Source organism: Chrysochloris asiatica, unplaced genomic scaffold (genome assembly GCF_000296735.1).
Source record: "Chrysochloris asiatica unplaced genomic scaffold, ChrAsi1.0 scaffold00115, whole genome shotgun sequence".
Lineage (NCBI taxonomy): Eukaryota > Metazoa > Chordata > Mammalia > Afrosoricida > Chrysochloridae > Chrysochloris > Chrysochloris asiatica.
In genome coordinates this window covers 9,431,858-9,441,265 of record NW_006408633.1, presented here as the reverse complement: position 1 = coordinate 9,441,265, position 9,408 = coordinate 9,431,858, and positions in this window count along the sequence as shown.

The window sequence follows — 9,408 nt, the reverse complement described above, 5'->3', positions numbered from 1 at the left end:
TCGGACATCAGCAATGATATCCCTCATTCCATGTGCTCTTCTGAATCTGGCGTGAACCTCTGGAAAGTCTCTGTCAATGTATGCTTGCAGCCATTTCTGTATTACCTTTAGTAAAACTTTGCTCACTTGAGATATCAAAGACATGGTCTGATGATTTCCACATTCTGTTGGGTCACCTCTGTTTGGAATGGGCACAAATATGGATCTCTTCCATTCAGTTGGCCAGATTTCTTCCAAATTTCTTGGCAGAGATGAGTTAGTGCCTCCTCTGCTGCCTCACTTTCTTAAAAGATTTGAATATTTATTCCATCAGTTCCTGGTGCCTTGTTCTTTGCCAATTCCTTCAATCCACCTCGGACTTCTTCCTTCAGTATCATTGGCTCTTAATCACATGATACCTCTTAAAAAAGAAGACTCTGAGACAGTGTAAAATTAGTGTAATACACATCCCTCCTAGATGAAGGGTTTAGATCAGCATATCAAAACACTTGTCAAACATTGACAAGTATTTCCCTGTCAATGTTTAAAGGTCATGGTGCTATTAAACTTTGAGATGACTTCACAATCCTCAAGCTATAACTCAAGGAACATTAGCAGTTGACATTAACACTGCAAATCAAACCATTTTCTTTCCCAAGTTTAGAAAATGATTGGGAACAATAGTCCGAAAGGGAAGCAATTGATGCCATCTGGCACCACTGGGGAAGAGTTCATGGAAAATGAAGCATGAGTTGGACTTTGATGGATTCAGAAAGATAATGAGAAGCGACAAACAATTCCAGACAGTACAGAGCAAGAGGGGAGGCAGTAATGATCAAAGTGAATGCGTGTATGGTGGGAGAGGAGAGGAAGAATGAGACAATGGAATGCTCACCCTGCTAGAGTGAGGAGAATCCATTGGATGTGAAATTGGAGTGGATAAGGTGGAACAATATTATAAAGAGCAGTTAGGACTGTTTCGTGTTTTCACATGACTGTTGACTGCTTTCTGCTTTCACCATAATTAAGCACTGCTTTTTTTTTTTTTAAACTTCAGTATTTTGGCCATGGGGTAATTTATTAAGAGTGATGATGTTTTCAGGACTGAGATAAACTTCCATAACCTACCATTTTGGTTACTATGTGATCATCTGTCTTTCTAGGAGTCAGCCTCCTTTGCAACCAATATATCTTAGAAACTGTGTTCATTGGAGTGGCAGGTGGAACGTATTAGAAAGCTCTCTGAACTTCAAGTTGGGCCTGTCCTATTTAACCAGCCAGCGCAGTGGGGCGTTTTGATTAGTTTGATTTCTTTTTATGTATCTTGACAGGGAAATCTAAAGAGGGAAAGGAGGTCTATTTTCAAAGCCTTTTCCTTCTAGATCACCACAATGAAGGTTGGCATTTTCAAGGATTCTTCTTAGCAATGAACCTACTGCTAATATCAGGTCTCGTGATGTCATGATTTGGAGCAATTACTTTGCCTCTGTTTGTTTCCGATGTAAATTATTTTTTTGTCATGGATATTTGTATAGTTGTCTAAGATGACTAAATGCCATAACAAAAGTGAACATATTCCATCTGATTTTAATAAAATTTATTTTGAAGAAAATCCTCTTTAGCTATGTCATTTTTAAAAGTAGTTAGCGCATGAGATGGAATTGCTGTATACATTCCATCACATTAGTCTCAAGTCTTCTTCTTAAAACTAGTTCAGCTCCAGATCTTTCATTGGATAATCACAAGGATCTAACATCATGCAGATGAACAGATTGCTTGTGTGCAATGATGGAAAACGTTAGTAGCAATCACAAATAGCAGCTGAAGTGATACATGGCTATGTGGTTCTTTGTGTGTGGAAGAGACTCCATTTCTTTCACAGTTGCAGAACCCCTGTGTTACCTGGTCTGCAGACAGGCTATATAGTTTAGGAAGACAGACTCCTTTGGTTTTGTGCTTTTGGAGGGAAGGGAAGAATCTTAGATTAATTAAAATTCTTAAGCAAATTATTGAAGAGAACACACATTTTTTGAAGGTTTTACTACAGATTTGTGGGCAGCACACTCTCCTTTTATAGAGAAGTCCAAATAGAAGTTAACAGGACAAAAAAAAAAAAGGACTTTATTCTTGCTGTCCATATAATCATCATGATGTCTCTATACTCTAATCATAAATAACTGTATGTTTATATGATTCCTACACTTATGTTAGGAGTCCTGGGGGTACAGTGGTTAAGAGCTTGGCTGATAACTGAAAGGTTGGTGGTCAAAATTGACCAGCTGCTTTGTGGGAGAAAGATATGGTTGTGTGCTTCTGTAAAGAATACAGCGTTGGAAGCCCTATGGAGCATTCTGCTTTGTCCTATAGGTTGCTAGGAATTGGAATTGACTTGAAAGCAACACATTTGGTTTTGGTTTTGTGTTTGCATTAAGTAGTCCTGGTGGCACTATGGTTAAACACCTGACTGCTAGCATAAGGGTGGTATGAACCCACCAAGCTGCTTCTCAGGAGAAAGATCTGGCTATCTACTCACATAAAGGTTACATCCTGGAAAATCCCACAGGCCAGTTTGTCTCTGTCAGATGAGATTGCTACAAGTCAAAATCAACTCTATCATAACACAACATGCTTTCATTGACAACTTTATTGTCAACAATTTCATTCTACTTGGAGCAACAATCAATGTCCATGAAAACAACAAGCCAAAAATCAAATAATATATTGCATAGGGCAACTCTTCTGCAAAAGATCCCTTTGATGTGTTAAAAAGCAAAGGTGTCATTTTGAGGAGTAAGGCACATTTGATGGAAGACCCCCTATGAGATGGATTGGCCAAGTGGCAGCATCGATGGACTCAAGCATGGCAACAGTAGTGAAGTTGGCCCAGGATCGGGCAATGTTTCGTTCTGCTGTACCTAAGGTTGCTATGAGTCAAAACCGACTTGATGGCACCTAACAACAACAACAACAACAGCAATTGTCTTTGTAATCACCTCAAATGTATGTGAAAGCTGAACGTTGAAAGTAGAAGAATTCATCCATTTGAATTGTGGTCTTGATGAAGACTACTGACTCTACCGTGGGCTATGAGAAGAATGAACAAATAGTCTTAGAAGAAATACAGTCAGAATGCTCCTTTGAAATACGGACTTCGACTTGTCTGCTTTGAACATGTCTTCAGGAAAGACAAATTTCTAGAAAAAGATAACGTGTTTCATAACCTAGAGAGCCAATGAAAATGAGGGAAACTCTCAATGAGATGGATTTATACAACAGTCTCAACAGTTGAGTCAAACATGCTAACAATCATGAAGATGTCTCAGGACTGGGCAATGCTTTGTTCTGTTAAACATAATGTTGTCATGAATTGGATCCAACTCCATGGTAAGTACAAACAACAAGAACGCTTACACAAACTAGTTGGGTTATTCTCAAGCAATTTTTTGGTAGTGGTTATTGCTATTTTGATAATTGTCATGTCTTTATTTCTTTTTGGATGCTTCTTTCATGTTGCTGTTTTTGTTGTTAGGTGCTGTTGAGTTGGATCCTCTCCATAGTGATCCCAATATGCAACAGAACAAAACACCTGTGCAATCCTCTGGTCCTGGTCCTGTGCAATCCTCACAATTGTTATCATATTTAAGCCCACTGTTGCAGCCACTGTGTTAATCCATCTCATTGAGGGTCTTCCTCTTTTTCGCTGACCCTCTATTTTGCCAAGCATGATGTCTTTCTCCTGGGACTGGTCCCTCCTAATAACGTGTTCAAAGTACTTGAGATTCAGCCTTACCATCCTCACTTCTAAGGAGCATTCTGGACTAATGGACTTCTTCTGAGATTACTACTTAAATTGTTTTGATATTATATGCTGTCAAGTTGGTTCCAATTCATAGTGACTCTGTATAGGGTTTCTGAGGCTGTAAATCTTTATGGGAGCAGAAAATCTCATCTTTTTTCCTTGGATCTGCTGGAGGATTTGAACTGCAGACCTTATCGTTAGCAGCCCATGTTACCCACTAAGCCACTAAAGCCACTTTAACCAATGATGTAATATCTCCCTGTCAACATTGACTTCATCCTAAGGGCTTCCATGTCTTTGTATTTGATCTAGCTTCAATTGATTTCAACCTTAGTGATATTTACCTTTACTTCTCTTGAGCCACCCATTCTCAGGGCCAGAACTTGCATCTTGTTATCACTCAGAAACCTTCCACCTTGGAGTATCTTAAACTCTTACAAGCTACTCTCTACTATATGATATTCTCTTATCCATCTGGACTCTTCATTACCTTACCCAAATTTTATCTTCTCCTTTGAAATGATTGCAACCTCTTGTTCCTAGATTCTTTGAGGATGACCCAGAACATCTGTCTCCTATACTGGTCTTCTCACTTCCTATAAGAATGAAGAATATATACACTATGGATATATGCTAGTCAATGCCAGCTGCACTTGTTACTTTCCTTGGCAATCTTATTGATTTTCCTGGTCGACCCCTTTTCCTTTCCTCTCAGTTTGCATTCCATGCTCAGCTCCTTTGTCATGTATAGCATGTGAGGCTCTTTGTCATTATTGGAACCCTGCCTGCTAGCAAACCTCATCAACATCTCCCATCTTTACCATACACAGTCTTTTCCCCCTTTTCAGCCCCCATGTTGGATGTTGGAGGGAAGGACTCCCTCTACTTCACTTTATAGGGAGGCATTTTCCTAAGCTTACCAAGACCATGCTCCAATCCTTTACTCATTCTGCTCCTGGGAGTCCCTGAATAGTAAATGGGAAAAAACAACAATAGGGCAAAGTTAGTTTTGCTCTAGGAATGAACTAGAGTTTTCTTCTGCTATTCCTGGTGTGGCGCTGTGGGATAATGCTCTGTACTGCAAGGTCAGTGACTCAAATTCACCAGTTGTTCCTCAGAAACCCTATACAGACTCACTATGAGTCAGAACCAACTCAACAGCACTTAACAACAACAATAACAACATTCATACTCTGGGCCCTTGGTGGTGTGATGGTAGAATTATCTTCTCCCACACAGAGACTCAGGTTTAATTCCTGGGTCTCTCCAGGTTCATATATAGCTACCACCTGTCTGTCAGTGGAAGCTTAGATGAGGTGACTTTAAAAGTTCATGGAAAAATTACATTATCTTTCCTATCCATTTTTCCATGAATTGTTTGAAGCCCCCTCATTGCCATGAAGCTGAAGAAGTTTCAGTGGACCTTCAATGAAAACTCCATGAATCGTAACATTTCATTACACTGTGCATAGGATCCCATCAGTAGGGACAGGACTCATAGGCAGCCAAGATCAATAAGCATCCATAATCTGAGTCTTTCTTGGACAGACCTCTGTTTAGACTACTTATGGCCCTATAGGATAAGGACTGGATTGCAAACTGTAAGGTCAGTAGTTCAAACCTACCTGCTGCTCCTTGGAAACCCTATAAAGGATTACTGAGAGTTGGAACTTGACAGCACTTAACAATGCAGACAACATGCTCAGCTCTGCCAGACCCTATTTTCCAATGTAGCCATTTACATTAAAAATGTGATATTTTGACTTCCATGTTTACTCTTTTTAAAATTTCTCAAATCATTCAGAATCCCCTTAGGGAAGAGAGTTACTATTTACTGAGCTCCATCTTGGCGGTGCCAAAACATCTGACGGTTTATGGTTCCCATCATAACAACCAAGCTCTCTCATTCCTAGGCTCTTAGCCATATAGCCTCATTCTAACATTAATTTCTCATTAACCAGTGCCTAGATTGATGTTAAGTACTTTACTTATATTACCTAACTGAATCCTTGCAAAAATCCATGATATAACATTATTTAGCAAGTGAAGAAACCAAGGCTCCAAGAGGTAAAGTAACTTGTCTAGTATACACAGCTGGTTATGGGAAGCCTTGATAAGCAAGCCCAGGCTACTCCTTCCTCAGCCTGGGAAACTCCGTCTCCATCACCAGACTAACCTTAAATACTACATACCTTTTCCAAAACCTCCCTGAATTCCTCAAGCAGATCTCACTGTCTGTTCTGTGCTCTCTGTGATTGGTTGGTAGTGTTAGTTGCCATTGGTGACCCCATGCACAATGGAATGAAATGCTACCCAGCCAAGTATCATCCCCATGACTCATTGCAGATTGGTCCCCTTGTGCGGCATAGGGTTTTCACAAATAGATCACCAGGTCTTTTTTCCTTGTCTGAAAGCTCTGCTGAAATCTATTCAGCATAATAGCAGCACACAAGCCTCTTTTGACAGATTAGGACATTTTTTGTGTGTGTGCAGCCTTTGGATTGTGTTTAATATGATGCTGCTTTTATATGAGGTGCCAGTAATTAAACTCTAGTCTTCTTCATGTTGTTGTTGTGGGCCATCAAGTTGGTTCCAGCTCACAGCACACCCGGTATAGGGTTTCTGAGAGCATCTGGCGGGTTTCAAATGCCGACTTGTGGTTACCAGTCCAGTGCTTGTCCCATAGCACCACACCAGACTCCATTTCCTGCCTGAGAGGTCAGAATTCTACCACTGAGCCGCAACTACCTCTGATTACAACAATTAATTTCACTGATTCTAATTTTTAAAAGACTGTCTGTCTGCTAGACTGTCAGTTCCTGGAAGATAGAGCTTTTCATTGGTTCACAGGCCTTAGCCCGGGTCTTCAATAAACATTAGTTTAAGGAACTCAAGATGAATAGAAGACAAGAGAAGGAATGGAGAGAATTCATATTACTAAGTTAAATTTTGAAGCATCTCTTATTTTCAAGACCTACACACTCCGGGAAGGGAGTTAAACTGCTCATATTTAATTTTCACAATAATGCCACAAACTAGGCATCCATCATTCATTTATTCAACAAATAAAGCAAATGCAATAAAAGTGTTATTTTTGTATACAGTATATTAAACACAAACTAAAGGGCACACACACACACACACACACACACACAAATGTCCCAATAGAGAATAGAATGGAGTGAGAACCATGTCGCTGGTCTACGTGGCTGTGATAAGCATAGAAGAAGCCAAGATTCTAGGTGGGGAAATGTTTTCCTTTGCAGTGAAGTTTCATGTCCATCCAAGAAAGGGCAAGGTCTTTAAAACAAAGGTCATTGCCAAAGAACCCATCACTGATATTAGCTCTCCTAAGTCAGAGAATAAGGAGCTCTGGCAGTGTAGTGGTTACGAACTGGGCTGTGAACCTCAAGGTCAGCAGTTGAAAACTACCAGATGTTCTCGGGGAGAAAGATGAGGATTTCTGCTCCCGTAAAGATTCACAGCCTTGGAAACCTGTACAGAGTCACTATGAGTCAGAACCGACTCCACGGCACGTAACCACCACCACCAAGTCAGAGAATAAAAGACAGAAAATATCATGAAAGTCACTCACCACCAAAGGGGAAACATCCACTTGGTGAGATCCTCACTAGCATAGTCTCAGCCAAGGAAAGTTCATATGGCTTTCCTCATACCATGAACAGGTGAAGATGTTCCTCTTTAACTCAAACAAGAAAGCTGAATGGGGTGATCTTGATTTTTAGTTCTTTGTGGAGGTTGTTCTGTCTGGTTGTAGGGATACCTGTCACTAATCCGTGATGAGGTGCCTGAAGTAAACAAAGTTAGACTCTCTGGTGGCTAAGTCTCAGCACCTTGGGGTGGTGGACGGGGATTCGGGTGATGTCCAGGTTCTCTTTTGGTAACAGTGGCCCCAGGAGCAACCATACCTTTGCTGGTCAGCAAGACGCTATTGTGCCAGTCTAAACTATCTCAGAGTAATGAGTTCTTTCCACTCTTACAATCATTTGTCAATTGTAAGAGTGTGTGGGTGGTGGTGTGCTTCTCCTGGAGTCCCTTATCACTGAGTGTAGCTCAACGGAACTGAAATTGGCAATGCATAGGTGAGAAGGCAGGAACTCATTTCTCCTGGGACATCAGAGTGCCTGAGAACAGACCTGTGCTTTGTAGTCAAACCCATTGAGTATTTATGGAGAGTAGTGTTAGGAGCAGGTTATTTACCAGTCTGGGGAGTAGTAGAAGCCTCCTAGTTTCTTGATCATGCTGTCTTCATTTGCGGCTTTGTCAGTATCAGAGCTAGCCATCATCTCAGTGTGGCCAGGCTGGTTCTTCCAGCTTAGGCGGAGCTACAGTCCATTTGCAATAGGAGAAGCTAACTTGTAGTGCTCCAATACTTTCATTGAGTCTCTCCAAGAGGTGGCGTGGAACGGCCTGGACAAGTTCTGCCACCGGTGTTCTCACACCCCTGCATTTAAGTGACTCTCACTGAAGTGTCTTTCTAGGGGATTCAGCCCTTCTAATTGGTTAGTCTGAGCCTGGACCAACACTACCCTCCCATACCTTTGCATTCAGGACAACTCTGTAAGTGTGGACCATGGGATGCTTGTTCTTGAGGCTATAGAGTTGCAAGGCTTTGGGGGAGGGGACAGCAGCTATGTTAGGTGTGTCCTCACCTCATCTCTGCCCTCAGGGACTATTGCACACAGCAATTCCTTTGAACTTTAATTTGGGAGAAGATCTATGAGGTTCAGCGTTTACCTCCAAACTAACTTCAGATAGCACTTTCTCCAGGTATGAGGATAGAAATGATGATAAACTGCAATCTTGCCCACTGAGAATTTTTCTTTCCTGTCATCATGCTTAAACCTGAAAGGATGAACAGTGTTGTGGCCCCTTTACAGTTTACTTGCTGTAGTACCACATGCTGGGGTCACCAACAAGTCAGGCCCAAGCTGCCAGTCAATTAAAAAAACCAAACTCTCCACTGTTTCTCCTTGTCCCCTATAGATTTCTTTCTCCTGTAGCCAATTGTAGTAAAGCCAGTTCTGACCCATGGTGACCCCAAGTGAGTCAGAGTCGAACTGTGCTCCAGAGGGTTTGGAACTGCTGATTTTTCAGACGTAGAATGTGTTGTCTTTCTTTTGAGACATCTCTGGGTGGAGTGACTCTCATTAAACTACCCCCTTCCAGTAAACAGCCAAGTGTGGTAACTGCACCATCCAAGGACTCCCCCATTCTGTAGACCATGTATACTACATGTGTACTGCTAACCCTCTTCACCATTGCCTACATTGATGACTTCTGTTTGCACTATTGTCTTCCTTTGGAAACGATCATGCGATTTCAGAAGAAACCCAAAGCGACTCCTCATTATTGGTAAATTGGAAAGAGGGCCAGACTGAGAAATAGAAAGCTGTGTCTGTCAAGGCATGGGCCCAAAGTGATGGAAATAAAATAACCCTCTGCAGTGACACTGGGTAAATCAAACATAGCAAGTGAGCTCTGTTGTCTGGGGTCTTCACACTACCATGAGAGGTTAAACCAGGTGGAGCAGCAGACCAATGTCAAGGCAGGTGAAATGTGCAAGGGCTTTATAAGGGTCAATAGCCACTGGGGGATCAGCTGAGAAA